This window comes from Ascaphus truei, chromosome 5 (genome assembly GCF_040206685.1).
Source record: "Ascaphus truei isolate aAscTru1 chromosome 5, aAscTru1.hap1, whole genome shotgun sequence".
Lineage (NCBI taxonomy): Eukaryota > Metazoa > Chordata > Amphibia > Anura > Ascaphidae > Ascaphus > Ascaphus truei.
Genome location: NC_134487.1, coordinates 307,284,140 through 307,307,217, shown reverse-complemented (window position 1 = coordinate 307,307,217; position 23,078 = coordinate 307,284,140).

Here is a 23,078-nt window from a genome sequence, read left to right as displayed (position 1 = left end):
CTATACTCCCCCACTCTCCCTATACCCCCCCACTCTCCCTATACCCCCCCACTCTCCCTATACCCCCCCACTCTCCCTATACCCCCCCACTCTCCCTATACTCCCCCACTCTCCCTATACCCCCTCACTCTCCCTATACTCCCCCACTCTCCCTATACCCCCCCACTCTCCCTATACCCCCCCCCCACTCTCCCTATACCCCCCCACTCTCCCTATACCCCCCCACTCTCCCTATACTCCCCCACTCTCCCTATACCCCCCCACTCTCCCTATACTCCCCCAGTCTCCCTATACCCCCCCACTCTCCCTATACTCCCCCACTCTCCCTATACTCCCCCACTCTCCGTATACCCATGATAGTGTGATCACCGATGATGATTGCCTGAGACTGAGACGCGTGGAGCTCCCAGAACTGCAGTCCGTGATGAGATGAGTATGGCTTTGAAGTGTGAGATGAGTAGTGATGAATATTGTGGCGTTGTTGTGGGGACTGGTGTCATCCCTTATCTGGGAAAACTTGCCACGCTGAGGACACTGGGACGGCTTAGAGTCAGTTTACCTCACTGTGCATCATAGGCGAGGTGGACATTAAACCCCCATTTGGATTATTTTACTTTTAATGTCCTTCATTTAGCTCCCAGTTCATGATTGAGTGTGCTGTATATTGCACTTACAGTGCGCCATGATAATACATGAAGTATCAGTTTCTTATCTTCTTTGCGTGTAGAACAGCCAATGATAGGATATCTGGGTTGTCAAACTTTGCAGTTAGTTGGCACTTGTTCAGTTTTTAACAGACACTTGAGTTGGCATCAATTTACACAGACAGGAATCAGAGTAGGATTCCATCCGATTTGAGTAGACACGGTCAGAGAGAGTGAGAGAGACAGGGAGAGAAAGAGAGAGAGTGAGAGAGACAGAGAGAGTGAGAGAAACCGAGAGGGAGAGAGAGTGAGAGATAGAGACAGTAAGAGAGAGACAGAGAGTGAGAAAGACAGTGAGAGTGACAGTGAGAGTGAGAGAGACTGTAAGGGAGACTGTGAGAGTGAGAGAGAGAGATTCAGATTTTCAAATTCAATGTACTCCTTCATGATCCTTCCATTCCTGTGGCTAATGCCCTGCACACAGTCACAGGCAGAGACCCATGCATTGATTCAAATACAAAGTAATCCATTCCTCATTCCATCCTTCCTAAGCCTTATCACAAAATGTGATATCACACTCCAGCATTCTATTATTTCAAGAAAATACAAAAATCTATAGCTGACAAAGGCTCGCCATTAGTTCAGCCGGTGATACACATCTTTTTCTTAATTAATGGTAAAATCTTTCAATTGTGTTTTTTGTGTGTGCTTATTCTATGGTTTTTAACATAATTATTCTGCAATGTCTTTTATTACCACTATAGTGTGTTTGTTGTAGTAAATAACTAGTATGCAATTTGGCATATTGGATATTATTTTCAATGATTAAAGATGGTGAACACAACTTTGATATACAAAAAAAATCATGAAAATGTAATATGTAACGACGAGTTGTTATTAGTAACAAGTCTATGATTGATAATAAATGAAAGTAGATGCAATTTGATGTATTGCATATAAATTGGAAACAAATACTAATAATGACTTGCAATCAAGAGAATCGTGATTAGTCTAATCTAATAAATAATGGAACAGTGGTCATAATAATTATGAACTATGTCTATGATTAAATAAATTCTCATTTATCATCACTGACGTTTTTTGATTCCAACGAAGGCTGTGCTATTGTATGTATGGACTTTGGTTAGAATTCATAATTATCCAATATGCCTAATTTGGAAAAATGTAAATGGAAAATAGATGCAATGTGACAAATTGTATATAAATTGGAAACAAAGGCCAATAGCGCAGAGTCGAAATTTATAACCGTAATTACTCTAATGTAATGTAATGTACTCTAATGTAATAATTAACAACTGTGTCGTTACTGTCAGTGATTAATGATAAATGAAAATATATGCAAATATAGGCAATCACATTGTTTGACTTCACCGAAGGCAGCGATATTGTATGGCCTTTGTTTCAAAACCATAATTATCCAATATGCATGGCAAATTGTATATGTAAATGTATATAGATGCAATTTGGCAAACGGTAGATGAATTTGAAACAAAAGCCAATAACGCCGCCTCGAGAACATTATTAATCTAATTGAACAAATTAAACGAGGCATAACCTTAAGTATGTCTATGATTGATGGGATTGATCGAAATCAAAGGCAGCCTTCCCTTAAACAGTAATAGTAACGATTAAAACATAACACAACATTTGTAATTTAAATCATTTTTTAAACATAATTAACTTACATTTTTTAAACTATGATTTAAAATGTTTAGTTTTTTTCTCCCTTTTTAATTATTTAGGACTTGGGATGTTAGGCTCAGTAACAGCAGCACAGCAGAAGACCCAAAGTAGCGGTGTTACAAAGATGTCCGCGGCGGGAGGAGCGGCTCAGCGAGTAAACGCACTGACTCTAAAAGCAACGACCCTGGGTTTGAATCAGGGGAACGCGTAGTGTGCCGCGTAGTGTGCCGCGTAGTGTGCCGCGTAGTGTGCCGCGTAGTGTGCCGCGTATGCGTACTGTGCCGCGTAGTGTGCCGCGTAGTGTGCCGCGCAGTGTGTCGCATAGTGTGCCGCGTACTGTGCCGCATACTGTGCCACGTAGTGTGCCGCGTAGTGTGCCGCGCAGTGTGCCGCGTAGTGTGCCGCGCAGTGTGCCGCGTAGTGTGCCGCGTAGTGTGCCGCGTAGTGTGCTGCGTATGCGTACTGTGCCGCATAGTGTGCCGCGTAGTGTGCCGCGTAGTGTACCGCGTAGTGTGCCGCGTAGTGTGCCGCGTAGTGTGCCGCGTAGTGTGCTGCGTATGCGTACTGTGCCGCGTAGTGTGCCGCGTAGTGTGCCGCATACTGTGCCACGTAGTGTGCCGCGCAGTGTGTCGCGTAGTGTGCCGCATACTGTGCCACGTAGTGTGCCGCGCAGTGTGTCGCGTAGTGTGCCGCGTACTGTGCCGCATACTGTGCCACGTAGTGTGCCGCGCAGTGTGCCGCGTAGTGTGCCGCGTAGTGTGCCGCGTAGTGTGCCGCGCAGTGTGTCGCGTAGTGTGCTGCGTACTGTGCCGCATACTGTGCCACGTAGTGTGCCGCGCAGTGTGCCGCGTAGTGTGCCGCGTAGTGTGCCGCGTAGTGTGCCGCGCAGTGTGCCGCGTAGAGTGCTGCGTACTGTGCCGCGTAGTGTGCTGCATACTGTGCCACATAGTGTGCCGCATAGTGTACCGCGTAGTGTGCCGCGTAGTGTGCCGCGTAGTGTGCCGCGTAGTGTGCCGCGTAGTGTACCGCGTAGTGTGCCGCGAAGTGTGCCGCGTAGTGTGCCGCGTAGTGTGCCGCATAGTGTGCCGCGTAGTGTGCCGCATACTGTGCCACGTACTGTGCCGCGTAGTGTGCCGCGTAGTGTGCCGCGTAGTGTGCTGCATACTGTGCCACGTAGTGTGCTGCATACTGTGCCGCATACTGTGCCGCGTAGTGTGCCGCGTAGTGTGCCGTGTAGTGTGCCGCGTAGTGTGCCCCGTAGTGTTCTGCGTAGTGTGCTGCGTAGTGTGCCGCGTAGTGTGCCGCGTAGTGTGCCCCGTAGTGTTCTGCGTAGTGTGCCGCGTAGTGTGCCGCATACTGTGCCGCGTAGTGTGCTGCGTAGTGTGCCGCGTAGTGTGCTGCATACTGTGCCGCGTAGTGTGCCGCATACTGTGCCGCGTAGTGTGCTGCGTAGTGTGCCGCGTAGTGTGCTGCATACTGTGCCGCGTAGTGTGCCGCGTAGTGTGCTGCATACTGTGCCGCGTAGTGTGCCGCATACTGTGCCGCGTAGTGTGCTGCGTAGTGTGCCGCGTAGTGTGCTGCATACTGTGCCGCGTAGTGTGCCGCGTAGTGTGCTGCATACTGTGCCGCGTAGTGTGCCGCATACTGTGCCGCGTAGTGTGCTGCGTAGTGTGCCGCGTAGTGTGCTGCGTAGTGTGCCGCGTAGTGTGCCGCGTAGTGTGCCGCGTAGTGTGCCGCGTAGTGTGCCGCGTACTGTGCCGCGTAGTGTGCTGCGTAGTGTGCCGCGTAGTGTGCTGCGTAGTGTGCCGCGTAGTGTGCTGCGTAGTGTGCCGCATACTGTGCCGCGTAGTGTGCCGCGTAGTGTGCCGCGTAGTGTGCCCCGTAGTGTGCCGCGTAGTGTGCTGCGTAGTGTGCCGCATACTGTGCCGCGTAGTGTGCCGCGTAGTGTGCCGCGTAGTGTGCCCCGTAGTGTGCCGCGTAGTGTGCTGCGTAGTGTGCCGCATACTGTGCCGCATACTGTGCTGCGTAGTGTGCTGCGTAGTGTGCCGCGTAGTGTGCCGCATACTGTGCCGCGTAGTGTGCCGCATACTGTGCCGCGTAGTGTGCTGCATACTGTGCTGCGTAGTGTGCTGCATACTGTGCCGCGTAGTGTGCCGCATACTGTGCCGCCTAGTGTGCCGCATACTGTGCCGCGTAGTGTGCCGCATACTGTGCCGCCTAGTGTGCTGCGTAGTGTGCCGCGTAGTGTGCCGCATAGTGTGCCGCCTAGTGTGCCGCATACTGTGCCACGTAGTGTGCTGCGTAGTGTGCTGCGTAGTGTGCCGCGTAGTGTGCCGCATAGTGTGCCGCCTAGTGTGCCGCATACTGTGCCACATAGTGTGCTGCGTAGTGTGCCGCGTAGTGTGCCGCATAGTGTGCCGCATAGTGTGCTGCGTATTGTGCCGCGTAGTTTGCCGCGTAGTGTGCCGCATAGTGTGCTGCGTATTGTGCCGCGTAGTTTGCCGCGTAGTGTGCCGCGTACTGTGCTGCGTAGTGTGCCGCATAGTGTGCCGCGTAGTGTGCTGCGTAGTGTGCTGCGTAGTGTGCTGCGTAGTGTGCTGCGTAGTGTGCTGCGTAGTGTGCTGCGTAGTGTGCCGCGTAGTGTGCTGCGTACTCTGCACTATATTGAGTTTTGAGTCCCATTGGGAGACAAGCGCTCTATGAAACAAAGTTATTATGTAGAAAGCAGCAGCAATAAGCAGCATGTACAGTACATATTTGTAGTTTAAAAGGGATATATCCTAACACAGGGTTTTTCAATAGGGGTCGCACTTCCTAGGGACTATTGGGTTCTGCCAGGTTTCCCTAAAGGGTCCCTGCAATTTTCAGGTCAATTGAAAATTGTACCAAATACAGAACAATTTACAATGCATCTGATCACAGACGCGCTATTAGAGAGGGTTGGGGTTCCTTACAATGCATCTGATCTCAGACGCGCTATTAGAGAGTGTTGGGGTTCCTTACAATGCATCTGATCTCAGACGCGCTATTAGAGAGGGTTGGGGTTCCTTACAATGCATCTGATCTCAGACGCGCTATTAGAGAGGGTTGGGGTTCCTTACAATGCATCTGATCTCAGAAGCGCTATTAGAGAGGGTTGGGGTTCCTTACAATACGTCTTACAATGCATCTGATCTCAGACGCGTTATTAGAGAGGGCTGGGGTACCTCAGAATTTCACAATATAATTATGGGGCTCCTTAACAAAAAAAGGCTAAAAAACACTGTCCTAAGATAACTTCCCTCTGATAGTAAGGGATTGTGTACCATCCAACACCATCATTATTATCAATCAATGATGGTACACTGTAACAGGGGACTTACCCTGTTCAGAAAACTTGCCTCTAATCCAGCAGTGTGCTGGTTAATTGACCAGCACCTGGCTGATTAGAGGTGTCTGAAAAAGCCTGCCTCTGAGACAGGAAGGGAGATTTTCCTCAGTACACAAGGGTGCTGACAGGAGGAAAGAGGTCTTGAGCAGAAAGGCTCTGCTGAGATCAAGACACCCAAAGACCTATATTCCTGGACACAGGGGACCCAGGAACCTACCAGAGGCTGACATGAAGGGACACCTGCTTTAAGGTATCTCTTGAGACTTTGGGGAATAGGGTGGTAATGGGATTATCCCTCTAGCCTTGGAGAAAGGGCCTGGGGAAGTAAGTTAGCCCTTACACAGGTCTAGGTGTTTGTTGTTTTCATATGTTTTGCTGTATTAAAAGGGACAGGCGCAATAAAGCCTTATTTTAATTTCACCTTAAAACCGGTCTCCATTGCATACCTCTGCACACATCTCTTACATACACCATATCCCAACCCCGAAGTTAAAAATGTCTAGATGCAGCCGGTATCAGACGCTAATAGACATCAATGTATTGATGGTGAAAATAGTGGCATGTTCTGTAGTGACAGACCCAGATAGAAAAGGACATGGTTAAGGAGTGACAGAAAGAAAAAGTAGACAAGAGGAATTTATTTTTTAATTCTAAATTGGGACTGAGTCAATTACGTTCAGGATGAGGATGGAGGGGATGAAGGATCTCCATCACCATGTACTGGAGGAGAAACACTAAAGGAGCAGGAGGAGCATCGCCTCGCATTAATAATGGCCAGAACTACTCCAAACTGCAGAGTTCTTCGGGATGAGTCAGAGTCAGAAGTTCAGTGTGTATCCATATCCACAAATCCCCATGTACCACACCTCTAATAACAATGTGCCCACAGTACACACATTGCAACAATGCACTAAGTCATACCATGTCCTACAAGGCTTTTTCTGTGGCACCGGTCCACTCTGAAGCCTACTTCTCCTTTCTGTCACTCCCTGTCTCCATTGTCTCTGGGAGTGGGGTGGATATGGGGGAGAAGGAGGAAGTACTACAAGCCTGGAGATGGGTGGAGAATCAACAGAGTAACTTCTCACAGCAAGTGTGGACCGTGTATCCCACCTGGGCCTGGTGTGCTGTGGTGAAGGAGAAGAAGTGGGTGACCAACACCTCCTTCTGGGGGGTCTCATTTACGATGAACTGGAGATGGATCATCGATGCCTGGAGAGACATAACACAGAGGTTCAGTAACACAGCCTCTCCCAAACTTCACAGTGCTTGTTCAGCAAATGTTTCAGAAGACCACTCATTCACAGGCATCCTCTACTCTTGTCCCTATGCACCACTGCAGAACAAAGCACGCAGTGGACCACCTCAGTAGAGCTCAATGAATCATGGCTGGGAAATTGGAAATATTCCTAGACCATGCTGGTTGCTCCTCTGGGCAGACAACTGCAACCCTGTGAGCCTTGCATATTAGATAAGGAGTCTGGAATGTGAGTAGGGGAAGCCTGGGGACTTTCACTGTGATGTCGACAAGAGGCACACCAGCGTTTCTCTGCCTCACCTTCTCCAGGATGCAACATCTAACTTATCCAAGGGCCACCATCACCATCACCAATGTCACCCTCGGCTTCTCCAAATTTCACTGGGGCACTCCATGAACCACATAGGATTACAGCAGTCACAACCCCCTGACTGCTAGAAGGGCTCTCTGCTTCTCTACCCACTCCTCCTGCCTGCGGTTCCACCTCCGGAACCCCCACATCCCCACCTGGTGAAACTTCTGGTACAAACAGGAGCATAAAAAGCAGCTATAGAGGTGCTGGGCATAGCTGACTCACTGGGAGAGAGCAGGCAGGGGGCCCAGCACCGAAAGTTTGCACACCCCAGTACTATGTCACACTACAGCCACTACTAGTAAAGGGCTTCTCTGTTTATGATGAAGCAAATTTCACAGTTGTTCCCCTGATAGGAACATAGCACATTCATGAGGCAAAATGCTGCGTTTAAAATCAGCTATACCCATGTATAATAATTTATTTCGTTTTTTACATTTCTTTGAATTCTTAATGCAAAACAAAACATATTTGGACATGTTTAACAAAGTGTTATTGTCTTGATTTTATTGATCTATTAACAATGATGAAAGAGTGTTTTTCCTCTTTTCAAATTCCAAATAGTAATACTGTATTGTTTGAAGGCTTCTGGAAAACTTTATTTTCATAGAATAAAATGCTCCCCAGATGATATTTGCTGTAATTTAGCCCGTGGTAGTTGCTAAAAACGATGCAGACAACGTTTTTACAGGAGAAACAAATAATGAATTCCAGTCTAATACAGTATATAAATGGCATCAAACATTATGAGTTTATTTAAAACATTGGTTTGTTGGTTTCATCCGAATCCTAATTAAGATATAAACGTTAAAGCATAATTGAAAACTTTATTGCATTTTACAGTTTTTCTGTTATTGTTTTGCTTGTTTTGGGTAATCAGCATTTAGGGAATTCTAACAACTAAAGTTCCATGCTTCAAATAATCATATTTGTATGTTCATTTTAAATTAAAAAAATATATTTGCAAAGAAAAGTAATTTTCTTGTTAAGTTGGTCTGACATGCTTGGAATTAGGACAGTTTGCTTTTAATATTTTTTGATAGGCAATATATTTCTTTGGTGGAACAGCAGGCGTCAGTGGGACAGCGTTGGTGGAACAGCAGGCGTCAGTGGGACAGCGCTGGTGGAACAGCAGGCGTCAGTGGGAGAGCGTTGGTGGAACAGCAGGCGTCAGTGGGACAGCTTTGGTGGAACAGCAGGCGTCAGTGGGACAGCGTTGGTGTAACAGCAGGCGTCAGTGGGACAGCGTTGGTGTAACAGCAGGCGTCAGTGGGACAGCGTTGGTGGAACAGCAGGCGTCAGTGGGACAGCGTTGGTGGAACAGCCGGCGTCAGTGGGACAGCATTGGTGGAACAGCAGGCATCAGTGGGACAGCGTTGGTGGAACAGCAGGCGTCAGTGGGACAGCATTGGTGGAACAGCAGGTGTCAGTGGGATATAAGCACTCAATGGGAAGTGGAGCTCAGAACTCAGTATGCTGTGACAGTGGTGCTAGCTGTCAGCTGGCTTAGCTCACACTGCTAGAGCTGTTGTCCTGAATAACCAAGGTTGTTTGGGTCAAACTTCTGATCCTGTTGGGTCTGACACCACATCCCATTCCTCTTAAGGTGCCTTAGAATTGTCAACCCAATAACACTTTGTGCGCTGTGGGAAGCCAGCAGAATCACTTCCAGCAGTTAGTAGAAGTTAATTTATTTAAAAATAAAGTTTTTAATTCAGTAAGTGTCTGGTACTCGGGCAGATGGCACAGTGAATATTGTTGTCCATTTTCTTTTATACAGTAATCACCTTTGTGCATATCCGTCATATACAGTAGCACGACAATGAGTGCTCATTCCTTTATAAGCTTCCCCACCCTGCCAGGCTTCCTTTAAAAGCAGACGACTTCTACATCCTGGTTGTCAGTTTAATGTTGCTTGTGGAGCACACCTGAGATACCTGGGATATATGTTTAGCTACATGGGTCAGCAGTGAGCAGCTCAAACGTATGATGTGACAATGATGCTACCCATCAGCTGGTTTAGAGCTGTGTCCTAGAAAAGCAGTTCTAGTCCTGTTGAGTCTGACACCATTCCATTAGGTTGGTGCTTTGAGCTTTGTCAAGAGAGAGGGGATTTGGCCCGGGACTAAAGGGGTTACACCCCATTTGGCCACGCTCTACTCTCACCTGGGAAGCAAGGGGTTAACTGGACTGGGGTCCAGTAATGTGTTTTTACCTTGCTTCAGCATCCTAATGTATATTCCCCTATAAAAATGTATTCCTTCTGTTCCAGTGTTGCACCAACACATACCCTGGGATTGATGCGGGAGGCTTAAGGGGTTAATGAGCTACAGTTTAGGAAAATACAATTGTGTGGGGTCTTTTCAGGAATATCTGGGCTTCAACAGGCTTGATTGAAGTTGGGTGTGAAAAGTACAGAGGTGGTTTGGTGTATGTTAACACATATTGCTGGTAGAGACAGCTAGGACCCAGGCTGGGGCATTGGGTGTGAAATATAGCACCGGTGACAAAGTTCACTACACACAGCCCAGCTTCAAAGGATTTCTTGATGGGCCCAGGGGTGCGGTTACGCAAGGACATCTCAGAATGAGTGACCTTATTAAATATAAGAATATTATGAGATGTCCTCGGCTGAACATGCTAAGAGTTACATATGTGTAACCGGGGGACCGAGCCGCAAATAATGATTACAGACACATGATGTCTAGCTGGTTCTAAGAGACAGATATTAATATCTCTCTTAATTTTAATATTACACGGTAATATTTAGTCTTATTGGGAGCGTCATGCGTGCCGGAATGTATTAATATGTCTCGCGTGCCAGTAAGTATCACTGAACTGAAGTTATGAAGTTATTTAGATAGGAAAAGCAGTTTTTAAACGTCCTTGGGTGGGAGGAGTTTTACTCTGAGGAAAACTGTCAACCTCACCACTGATTTATGAGAGGGGCTGGGTTTATGTTGTGTTCAATGGGAAATAATTGTATAAGAACCAGGCTCAGCCTATGGCTATTGTCCTTCATGTCTTTCATGTCTTTTGTGATTTTAAGGATTGCTGTATGAACTGCTAGTCACGATTTCTGACTATTTCATCATTTCCATCTTAAGTGAGTGTCCATATTTTGTCTGTTATTTGTATAATCTCGTTTGTTCACCTTTTTCAAGGAATAAATTACATTTTATCATATCTAAGCCTCGTCCAGTTCAACCCAGTTATATTTTTGGTGGTGTATAATTATAGCCTGTCTCAAAGCTACCGTCACAAGCTTATCAACTTTATATAGTTCTTATGCTCTCGTCCTCGCCTCTCACAATCAACTTTACCTCCTCATGTTGTAAACCCCTCCCACCTCATACCTATTCAATTTAAATCTCCCTCCCCTTTCCCTTTCTCCTGTGCCCCTTTGGATACTCGCTCCCTTTCTAATAAATTCCTCTCTGTGCATGACTTCTTTCTCTCTCACTCTCTGCTCCTATTTGCTATAACTGAGACCCGGCTCACTCAGTCTGACTCTGCTCTGGAAGCTGCTCTCTCTTATGGTGGCCTCTCTCCCACACTGCACCCTGATGGCAGGGATGGAGGCGTGGGGCTCCTCCTCTCCTCTCTCTGCTATTACCGAACCCTTCCTATTTCTCCCTCTCTTGCTTTTCCTTTATTTGAGGTTCACACTGTCCAGCTTTTCTCTCCTCTCCCTGTACATGTGGCGGTCATCTGTCGCCCACCTACCTCTACTCATCCCCCTTCTGTCTGTCTCACTCACTCACTTTGAATCCTGGCTCTCTTTTCTCTCCTCAGACTCCCTGCGGACAGCACCAACAAGGATGGCCACTACCTGGACATGGCTTTCACAAAAAAACTTTTCTCTCTCTGATTCTCCATTTCCCCCCTTCCTCTCTCTGACCATCATATCATCTATTCCCACGGTTACGGGGGCCTGCATCTCGGGAAGCAGGGGGTCCCCGAGGTTCAGCTCAGGAGAACCCATGCTCCGACACACTATTAATAAAAACTACATTTAAAGCAGCTTCATTACCTTAGCGGATATCCGCTAAGGCAATGAAGGGGTTGAACACCAGTGCCATGTCATATTGGGTAGCGGGGGTGGATGAAGGTGGGATTTTGTCCTTGATTTCCCTGTCACTCGGCAACTCGAAGATTCACTCTGGGCTGAGGATGGAGCTCAGCCGCTCTTCCATTGGGGTCAGATCCATGGGAAGGGAGGGACCTCCTCTCGTCCTGGAGGAATGTCAGCCTCATTCTGTCTTACATAAAGTGTGGGTATCTGTGGCACATACACCAAGAAGAGGGGACGGTTACCAACCGTGCGGTTTGGCAATGACAACGTCAGAGCGACTAGAATAGTCCCCATTGTGTATGATGCTGTATGTTGGGGCTTCCTCCAGCATATCTGACATTTTCTGAATGATTTGACATTTTGATATGTAGGCTATTAATGAAAAAGAAATGCAATGGACTTTTCCCATTTTTCACGCTCGGTTTAACAGCCCCTTTGACAATTATCAGTGTCATTTATGCGTAATATATGTGCATTAATTATTGCATTTTTTCATTTCTTTATTCATTCTTCTTCAGCAAATTAATATTTCTTTGGTCTCCTTCCCTAATCTGCTTTAGTCATGCTGACATTTCTATTATTTCACTTGCAAGGACTTCAGATTCTGCAGAAACAAACCAAATATGCTAGAGTTCTTAAAATACATGAAATATTTTAACATGTTTATTAAACAGTGCTTCACCATCGTGGAAACTATTTTAAGTTCACAGTAAAAGGAACTGTTTTGTTTATTATGGTTGTTAAAGAAATGCATTGCTGCCTGCCTTACATGTGTTAGTTTTTGGAAACAATTGTGTAACATGAACATGTTGTACTTCTTGAAAATATGAAAGGAAGATGCATCTAGAGTAAACAGACACGTTTTATAATACGCTTTGTTTAAAAATGTGAATATAGTAATTTTTATCTGGATTATGAAAAATATACACAAAACATAAATCCAGTGAATAGTGTAAACATGTCCATATGAAAGTATAGGGTAAGGGTCCAATGTTGTTGTGTTATAGAAGGGACAGTACCCTGCTTAGGTAGCATCCCATAGAGATGGTTCCCTTCACCGTTCAGGGAGTGGCAGCCTATGCACATACGGGACTCAACAGGCTGTGGACCCGATGCATAGTTGGACCAGCCCCATCAGAAGGTCCGTACTTGGCCTCCTTCCAGACTGCCACAAGGTGTTACACAGTGCCAAAGAGAACCTGGCCGACAGGGGCCCATATGGAATGGAGTTCTACCAAAGTCCCCCCAAAGAGGGATTCTGTAGGTAGCAAAGGGAATCAAGCCTCGGCACCTCCTAGCGAGCTGAGATAGAAGCAGCTAGGGAAGTAGGTTCAGACACCAGGAAGAATGCAGTTATGTCTAAACCATGTTCCCTGTGTATATGGATGTAACTTATAAAGATGCTGTTGAATGAATAAAGTTCCTGGGACCCATCATTGCTACTGTATATCATCACCCAGTCACACAAATCCAGCACCCTGAAAGGTAACCACATCTGAGAAAGCCAAGAGAAGAGACATTGAAGTAAACTCCCTAGGAGCTGGGCAGGGAGGGTTACACTATAAATACTGTGTGTATGTGTGTATGTATGTGTGTGTGTATGTGTGTGTATGTAGGTGTGTCTGTGTGTGTGTCTATGTGTGTATGTATATATGTATATATGTATATATGTATATATGTATGTCTGTATGTCTGTATATCAGTCTATATGTCTGTATGCCAGTCTGTGTGCGTGTGCGTGTGCGCGTGCGCGTGTGCGTGTGCGTGTGCGCATAAATAAAGTGCAGCATAAATAAAGTAAATAAACCTTTCTACTTACCCCTGCCATTATGAAGGGAGTCCTCGTCAGCATACTTCAGGGCCATGTCCTCCGTTGCCAGAAATAATACATGAAATAAAACAATTTAATGGCCCATAACCCCTTAATAACTGTAGCGGTAATAACCGCTATAGTAATTAAGGTGTTAACCCACCCTCCCCCGCTACTCACCCAGGAGGCCTAACCACCCACCCCGGACCCACAATACCCACCCTGTACCCATTGATTGGCATAGTGGTACATCATACCCATATAATATGGGCATGATAAGCAACTATAGCAGTCAATGGTCACCATAATAAAAATACATGAAGACCCAAAAGACACAATAATAAAACATGCACAAGCACCTAAACACCACAATTCAATAAATAAAAGCACTAGCCTATAAATTCAATTAAAAAAAGCACTAACCAACAAAATAATTAAATAGTTTTAACTAGTAACCAACAAAGCAATGAATTAATAAAACCACTAGCCCACACATCAATTCAAACTAGGAGCCAACTAAATAATAATTTCATTTAAACCGCTAATCAATCGGAAAAAAACCCCATAAAAACAAGCCATCCAAATTACAAACTAATTAATCCAAACAATCATGAAAAATAGAAAAAATTACACTCAATAGAAAAAAAGAATTTGCCCAAAAATGCATTGGCTATCACTGTATTAATATGTTCCCTAAACGGGCACAGATTAATACATTAGCAGACAATGGACAATGAAAAACATTAAAAGAAAGACATACAATCAAAAAACCTGTAACTTTATTTTACATACCTTCAATATTTTACATACCTTTGTAAACGAGCTTTGGTCCTCCGGATCCAGGGGTATCAGGAAGCTCTTGTACCGCGACGTCATACAATTCAATCCGAGGCCATCCACCTTGAAGATCCAGACCAGGTAACAAAATTCTTCTTTCTTTGATCTTCTATCACCTTCTTCTGTCATTATTTCTTTCTTTTCTTCATCTTCTTTCTTCATCTGTTAATCCAAAAACCCAATGGTAAATTCACAACACGATGTTGACTCGTCAGCTTCTTGAGCTCAAATGAGGCATCAAGGGCTTAAATATGGCCGGTGACATCACATTTTTAGGTCAGATGGTAAAGCTCCAATCTGATTGGACGCTGTATCATGTGTCCGCCTCTTTTTATTGTGAAGGATGTGACGTCATCTCAAAGGGAGGTACGTCACATCCTTCAAACCACATGGCCATATTATTAGAGCCAATGGGATTGAAGACAATCCCATTGGTTGCTGTACCATGTGATAGGTTACCTTAGTTCAAAAGGATGTCACAGGGGCAGCAAGAGGGCTCTAGGAGGAGTGCTCAGGAAGAGAGCAGCAAACTTCTGAAGCCTTAGCGGGAGAGGCTCTGGGAGTTGGCACGCCTCCTGCTGCACGCAGGCGCCATGTTGAAGGGGTGTGAAACATTCTCTTTTCAGCAGAGGAAAATGAGGTCCTGGTTTACCAGGTGGTCAGGCTCTATGATCGTCTGTTTGGTCGCTTAGCAGGTAACAACACCAATAACAGACGTACAGCGTCCTAATTAAGAATGGCATGTACTGTACAAAGAAATATTAACATTAACATATAGAATACGTTTTCATACTCCCATTTATATGTCCAATACATACAAGCTGCATGTTCTGTCTCCAGCCTGTGCTTCTTCTGCTGTGGCTTAGTAGCCGTGCTCCAGTTCTGCCCCTGCTGCTACGCACCTTTGCATTAGAACTGTCATTCAGCCTGTTGCCTCAGCAACCACCTGTACTATTCCCCCCACCTGTGGGGTCTTGTGTCATCTCTCCCTGCTCCATGGGAGAGCTCCCTGTTTTGTATCCCTGTTAGTCAGTGTGACTGTTTGTATTCTCAGTACTGGCAGTCTGTGACTGCCCCACCCTGTCCCACCCTGTATAACAGTCTGCATACACCGGTTACCCTTCTGTATTATGCCCTGTTATTGTAATCCGTTTCCCTGTATAACAGTCTGCATACACCGGTTACCCCTCTGTATTATGCCCTGTTATTGTAATCTGTTTCCCTGTATAACAGTCTGCATACACCGGTTACCCCTCTGTATTATGCCCTGTTATTGTAATCCGTTTCCCTGTATAACAGTCTGCATACACCGGTTACCCCTCTGTATTATGCCCTGTTATTGTAATCTGTTTCCCTGTATAACAGTCTGCATACACCGGTTACCCCTCTGTATTATGCCCTGTTATTGTAATCTGTTTCCCTGTATAACAGTCTGCATACACCGGTTACCCTTCTTTATTATGCCCTGTTATTGTAATCCGTTTCCCTGTATAACAGTCTGCATACACCGGTTACCCCTCTGTATTATGCCCTGTTATTGTAATCTGTTTCCCTGTATAACAGTCTGCATACACCGGTTACCCCTCTGTATTATGCCCTGTTATTGTAATCTGTTTCCCTGTATAACAGTCTGCATACACCGGTTACCCCTCTGTATTATGCCCTGTTATTGTAATCTGTTCCCCTGTATAACAGTCTGCATACACCGGTTACCCTTCTGTATTATGCCCTGTTATTGTAATCCGTTTCCCTGTATAACAGTCTGCATACACCGGTTACCCTTCTTTATTATGCCCTGTTATTGTAATCTGTTTCCCTGTATAACAGTCTGCATACACCGGTTACCCCTCTGTATTATGCCCTGTTATTGTAATCCGTTTCCCTGTATAACAGTCTGCATACACCGGTTACCCCTCTGTATTATGCCCTGTTATTGTAATCCGTTTCCCTGTATAACAGTCTGCATACACCGGTTACCCCTCTGTATTATGCCCTGTTATTGTAATCTGTTTCCCTGTATAACAGTCTGCATACACCGGTTACCCTTCTGTATTATGCCCTGTTATTGTAATCTGTTTCCCTGTATAACAGTCTGCATACACCGGTTACCCCTCTGTATTATGCCCTGTTATTGTAATCTGTTTCCCTGTATAACAGTCTGCATACACCGGTTACCCCTCTGTATTATGCCCTGTTATTGTAATCTGTTTCCCTGTATAACAGTCTGCATACACCGGTTACCCTTCTGTATTATGCCCTGTTATTGTAATCTGTTTCCCTGTATAACAGTCTGCATACACCGGTTACCCTTCTGTATAATGCCCTGTTATTGTAATCTGTTTCCCTGTATAACAGTCTGCATACACCGGTTACCCTTCTGTATTATGCCCTGTTATTGTAATCTGTTTCCCTGTATAACAGTCTGCATACACCGGTTACCCTTCTGTATTATGCCCTGTTATTGTAATCTGTTTCCCTGTATAACAGTCTGCATACACCGGTTACCGTTCTGTATTATGCCCTGTTATTGTAATCTCTTTCCCTGTATAACAGTCTGCATACACCGGTTACCCTTCTGTATTATGCCCTGTTATTGTAATCTCTTTCCCTGTATAACAGTCTGCATACACCGGTTACCCTTCTGTATTATGCCCTGTTATTGTAATCTGTTTCCCTGTATAACAGTCTGCATACACCGGTTACCCGTCTGTATTATGCCCTGTTATTGTAATCTGTTTCCCTGTATAACAGTCTGCATACACCGGTTACCTTTCTGTATTATGCCCTGTTATTGTAATCCGTTTCCCTGTATAACAGTCTGCATACACCGGTTACCCTTCTGTATTATGCCCTGTTATTGTAATCTGTTTCCCTGTATAACAGTCTGCATACACCGGTTACCCCTCTGTATTATGCCCTGTTATTGTAATCTGTTTCCCTGTATAACAGTCTGCATACACCGGTTACCCTTCTGTATTATGCCCTGTTATTGTAATCTGTTTCCCTGTATAACAGTCTGCATACACCGGTTACCCCTCTGTATTATGCCCTGTTATTGTAATCTGTTTCCCTGTATAACAGTCTGCATACACCGGTTACCCTTCTGTATTATGCCCTGTTATTGTAATCTGTTTCCCTGTATAACAGTCTGCATACACCGGTTACCCCTCTGTATTATGCCCTGTTATTGTAATCTGTTTCCCTGTATAACAGTCTGCATACACCGGTTACCCTTCTGTATTATGCCCTGTTATTGTAATCTGTTTCCCTGTATAACAGTCTGCATACACCGGTTACCTTTCTGTATTATGCCCTGTTATTGTAATCCGTTTCCCTGTATAACAGTCTGCATACACCGGTTACCCTTCTGTATTATGCCCTGTTATTGTAATCTGTTTCCCTGCATAACAGTCTGCATACACCGGTTACCCCTCTGTATTATGCCCTGTTATTGTAATCTGTTTCCCTGTATAACAGTCTGCATACACCGGTTACCCCTCTGTATTATGCCCTGTTATTGTAATCTGTTTCCCTGTATAACAGTCTGCATACACCGGTTACCCTTCTGTATTATGCCCTGTTATTGTAATCTGTTTCCCTGCATAACAGTCTGCATACACCGGTTACCCTTCTGTATTATGCCCTGTTATTGTAATCTGTTTCCCTGTATAACAGTCTGCATACACCGGTTACCCTTCTGTATTATGCCCTGTTATTGTAATCCGTTTCCCTGTATAACAGTCTGCATACACCGGTTACCCTGTTATTGTAATCCGTTTCCCTGTATAACAGTCTGCATACACCGGTTACCCCTCTGTATTATGCCCTGTTATTGTAATCTGTTTCCCTGTATAACAGTCTGCATACACCGGTTACCCCTCTGTATTATGCCCTGTTATTGTAATCTGTTTCCCTGTATAACAGTCTGCATACACCGGTTACCCTTCTGTATTATGCCCTGTTATTGTAATCCGTTTCCCTGTATAACAGTCTGCATACACCGGTTACCCTTCTGTATTATGCCCTGTTATTGTGATCTGTTTCCCTGTATAACAGTCTGCATACACCGGTTAAACTTCTGTATTATGCCCTGTTATTGTAATCTGTTTCCCTGTATAACAGTCTGCATACACCGGTTACCCTTCTGTATTATGCCCTGTTATTGTGATCTGTTTCCCTGTATAACAGTCTGCATACACCGGTTACCCTTCTGTATTATGCCCTGTTATTGTAATCTGTTTCCCTGTATAACAGTCTGCATACACCGGTTACCCTTCTGTATTATGCCCTGTTATTGTAATCTGTTTCCCTGTATAACAGTCTGCATACACCGGTTACACTTCTGTATTATGCCCTGTTATTGTAATCTGTTTCCCTGTATAACAGTCTGCATACACCGGTTACCCTGTTATTGTAATCCGTTTCCCTGTATAACAGTCTGCATACACCGGTTACCCCTCTGTATTATGCCCTGTTATTGTAATCTGTTTCCCTGTATAACAGTCTGCATACACCGGTTACCCCTCTGTATTATGCCCTGTTATTGTAATCTGTTTCCCTGTATAACAGTCTGCATACACCGGTTACCCTTCTGTATTATGCCCTGTTATTGTAATCCGTTTCCCTGTATAACAGTCTGCATACACCGGTTACCCTTCTGTATTATGCCCTGTTATTGTAATCTGTTTCCCTGTATAACAGTCTGCATACACCGGTTACCCTTCTGTATTATGCCCTGTTATTGTAATCTGTTTCCCTGTATAACAGTCTGCATACACCGGTTACCCCTCTGTATTATGCCCTGTTATTGTAATCTGTTTCCCTGTATAACAGTCTGCATACACCGGTTACCCTTCTGTATTATGCCCTGTTATTGTAATCTGTTTCCCTGTATAACAGTCTGCATACACCGGTTACCTTTCTGTATTATGCCCTGTTATTGTAATCCGTTTCCCTGTATAACAGTCTGCATACACCGGTTACCCTTCTGTATTATGCCCTGTTATTGTAATCTGTTTCCCTGCATAACAGTCTGCATACACCGGTTACCCCTCTGTATTATGCCCTGTTATTGTAATCTGTTTCCCTGTATAACAGTCTGCATACACCGGTTACCCCTCTGTATTATGCCCTGTTATTGTAATCTGTTTCCCTGTATAACAGTCTGCATACACCGGTTACCCTTCTGTATTATGCCCTGTTATTGTAATCTGTTTCCCTGCATAACAGTCTGCATACACCGGTTACCCTTCTGTATTATGCCCTGTTATTGTAATCTGTTTCCCTGTATAACAGTCTGCATACACCGGTTACCCTTCTGTATTATGCCCTGTTATTGTAATCCGTTTCCCTGTATAACAGTCTGCATACACCGGTTACCCTGTTATTGTAATCCGTTTCCCTGTATAACAGTCTGCATACACCGGTTACCCCTCTGTATTATGCCCTGTTATTGTAATCTGTTTCCCTGTATAACAGTCTGCATACACCGGTTACCCCTCTGTATTATGCCCTGTTATTGTAATCTGTTTCCCTGTATAACAGTCTGCATACACCGGTTACCCTTCTGTATTATGCCCTGTTATTGTAATCCGTTTCCCTGTATAACAGTCTGCATACACCGGTTACCCTTCTGTATTATGCCCTGTTATTGTGATCTGTTTCCCTGTATAACAGTCTGCATACACCGGTTAAACTTCTGTATTATGCCCTGTTATTGTAATCTGTTTCCCTGTATAACAGTCTGCATACACCGGTTACCCTTCTGTATTATGCCCTGTTATTGTGATCTGTTTCCCTGTATAACAGTCTGCATACACCGGTTACCCTTCTGTATTATGCCCTGTTATTGTAATCTGTTTCCCTGTATAACAGTCTGCATACACCGGTTACCCTTCTGTATTATGCCCTGTTATTGTAATCTGTTTCCCTGTATAACAGTCTGCATACACCGGTTACACTTCTGTATTATGCCCTGTTATTGTAATCTGTTTCCCTGTATAACAGTCTGCATACACCGGTTACCCTGTTATTGTAATCCGTTTCCCTGTATAACAGTCTGCATACACCGGTTACCCCTCTGTATTATGCCCTGTTATTGTAATCTGTTTCCCTGTATAACAGTCTGCATACACCGGTTACCCCTCTGTATTATGCCCTGTTATTGTAATCTGTTTCCCTGTATAACAGTCTGCATACACCGGTTACCCTTCTGTATTATGCCCTGTTATTGTAATCCGTTTCCCTGTATAACAGTCTGCATACACCGGTTACCCTTCTGTATTATGCCCTGTTATTGTAATCTGTTTCCCTGTATAACAGTCTGCATACACCGGTTACCCCTCTGTATTATGCCCTGTTATTGTAATCTGTTTCCCTGTATAACAGTCTGCATACACCGGTTACCCCTCTGTATTATGCCCTGTTATTGTAATCTGTTTCCCTGTATAACAGTCTGCATACACCGGTTACCCCTCTGTATTATGCCCTGTTATTGTAATCTGTTTCCCCTGTATAACAGTCTGCATACACCGGTTACCCTTCTGTATTATGCCCTGTTATTGTAATCCGTTTCCCTGTATAACAGTCTGCATACACCGGTTACCCTTCTGTATTATGCCCTGTTATTGTAATCTGTTTCCCTGTATAACAGTCTGCATACACCGGTTACCCCTCTGTATTATGCCCTGTTATTGTAATCCGTTTCCCTGTATAACAGTCTGCATACACCGGTTACCCCTCTGTATTATGCCCTGTTATTGTAATCCGTTTCCCTGTATAACAGTCTGCATACACCGGTTACCCCTCTGTATTATGCCCTGTTATTGTAATCTGTTTCCCTGTATAACAGTCTGCATACACCGGTTACCCTTCTGTATTATGCCCTGTTATTGTGATCTGTTTCCCTGTATAACAGTCTGCATACACCGGTTAAACTTCTGTATTATGCCCTGTTATTGTAATCTGTTTCCCTGTATAACAGTCTGCATACACCGGTTACCCTTCTGTATTATGCCCTGTTATTGTGATCTGTTTCCCTGTATAACAGTCTGCATACACCGGTTACCCTTCTGTATTATGCCCTGTTATTGTAATCTGTTTCCCTGTATAACAGTCTGCATACACCGGTTACCCTTCTGTATTATGCCCTGTTATTGTAATCTGTTTCCCTGTATAACAGTCTGCATACACCGGTTACACTTCTGTATTATGCCCTGTTATTGTAATCTGTTTCCCTGTATAACAGTCTGCATACACCGGTTACCCTGTTATTGTAATCCGTTTCCCTGTATAACAGTCTGCATACACCGGTTACCCCTCTGTATTATGCCCTGTTATTGTAATCTGTTTCCCTGTATAACAGTCTGCATACACCGGTTACCCCTCTGTATTATGCCCTGTTATTGTAATCTGTTTCCCTGTATAACAGTCTGCATACACCGGTTACCCTTCTGTATTATGCCCCTGTTATTGTAATCCGTTTCCCTGTATAACAGTCTGCATACACCGGTTACCCTTCTGTATTATGCCCTGTTATTGTAATCTGTTTCCCTGTATAACAGTCTGCATACACCGGTTACCCTTCTGTATTATGCCCTGTTATTGTAATCTGTTTCCCTGTATAACAGTCTGCATACACCGGTTACCCCTCTGTATTATGCCCTGTTATTGTAATCTGTTTCCCTGTATAACAGTCTGCATACACCGGTTACCCTTCTGTATTATGCCCTGTTATTGTAATCTGTTTCCCTGTATAACAGTCTGCATACACCGGTTACCCTTTCTGTATTATGCCCTGTTATTGTAATCTGTTTCCCTGTATAACAGTCTGCATACACCGGTTACCCTTCTGTATTATGCCCTGTTATTGTAATCTGTTTCCCTGCATAACAGTCTGCATACACCGGTTACCCCTCTGTATTATGCCCTGTTATTGTAATCTGTTTCCCTGTATAACAGTCTGCATACACCGGTTACCCCTCTGTATTATGCCCTGTTATTGTAATCTGTTTCCCTGTATAACAGTCTGCATACACCGGTTACCCCTTCTGTATTATGCCCTGTTATTGTAATCTGTTTCCCTGTATAACAGTCTGCATACACCGGTTACCCTTCTGTATTATGCCCTGTTATTGTAATCTGTTTCCCTGTATAACAGTCTGCATACACCGGTTACCCTTCTGTATTATGCCCTGTTATTGTAATCCGTTTCCCTGTATAACAGTCTGCATACACCGGTTACCCTGTTATTGTAATCCGTTTCCCTGTATAACAGTCTGCATACACCGGTTACCCCTCTGTATTATGCCCTGTTATTGTAATCTGTTTCCCTGTATAACAGTCTGCATACACCGGTTACCCCTCTGTATTATGCCCTGTTATTGTAATCTGTTTCCCTGTATAACAGTCTGCATACACCGGTTACCCTTCTGTATTATGCCCTGTTATTGTAATCCTGTTTCCCTGTATAACAGTCTGCATACACCGGTTACCCTTCTGTATTATGCCCTGTTATTGTAATCTGTTTCCCTGTATAACAGTCTGCATACACCGGTTACCCTTCTGTATTATGCCCTGTTATTGTAATCTGTTTCCCTGTATAACAGTCTGCATACACCGGTTACCCTTCTGTATTATGCCCTGTTATTGTAATCTGTTTCCCTGTATAACAGTCTGCATACACCGGTTACCCTTCTGTATTATGCCCTGTTATTGTAATCTGTTTCCCTGTATAACAGTCTGCATACACCGGTTACCCTTCTGTATTATGCCCTGTTATTGTAATCTGTTTCCCTGTATAACAGTCTGCATACACCGGTTACACTTCTGTATTATGCCCTGTTATTGTAATCTGTTTCCCTGTATAACAGTCTGCATACACCGGTTACCCTGTTATTGTAATCCGTTTCCCTGTATAACAGTCTGCATACACCGGTTACCCCCTCTGTATTATGCCCTGTTATTGTAATCTGTTTCCCCTGTATAACAGTCTGCATACACCGGTTACCCCTCTGTATTATGCCCTGGA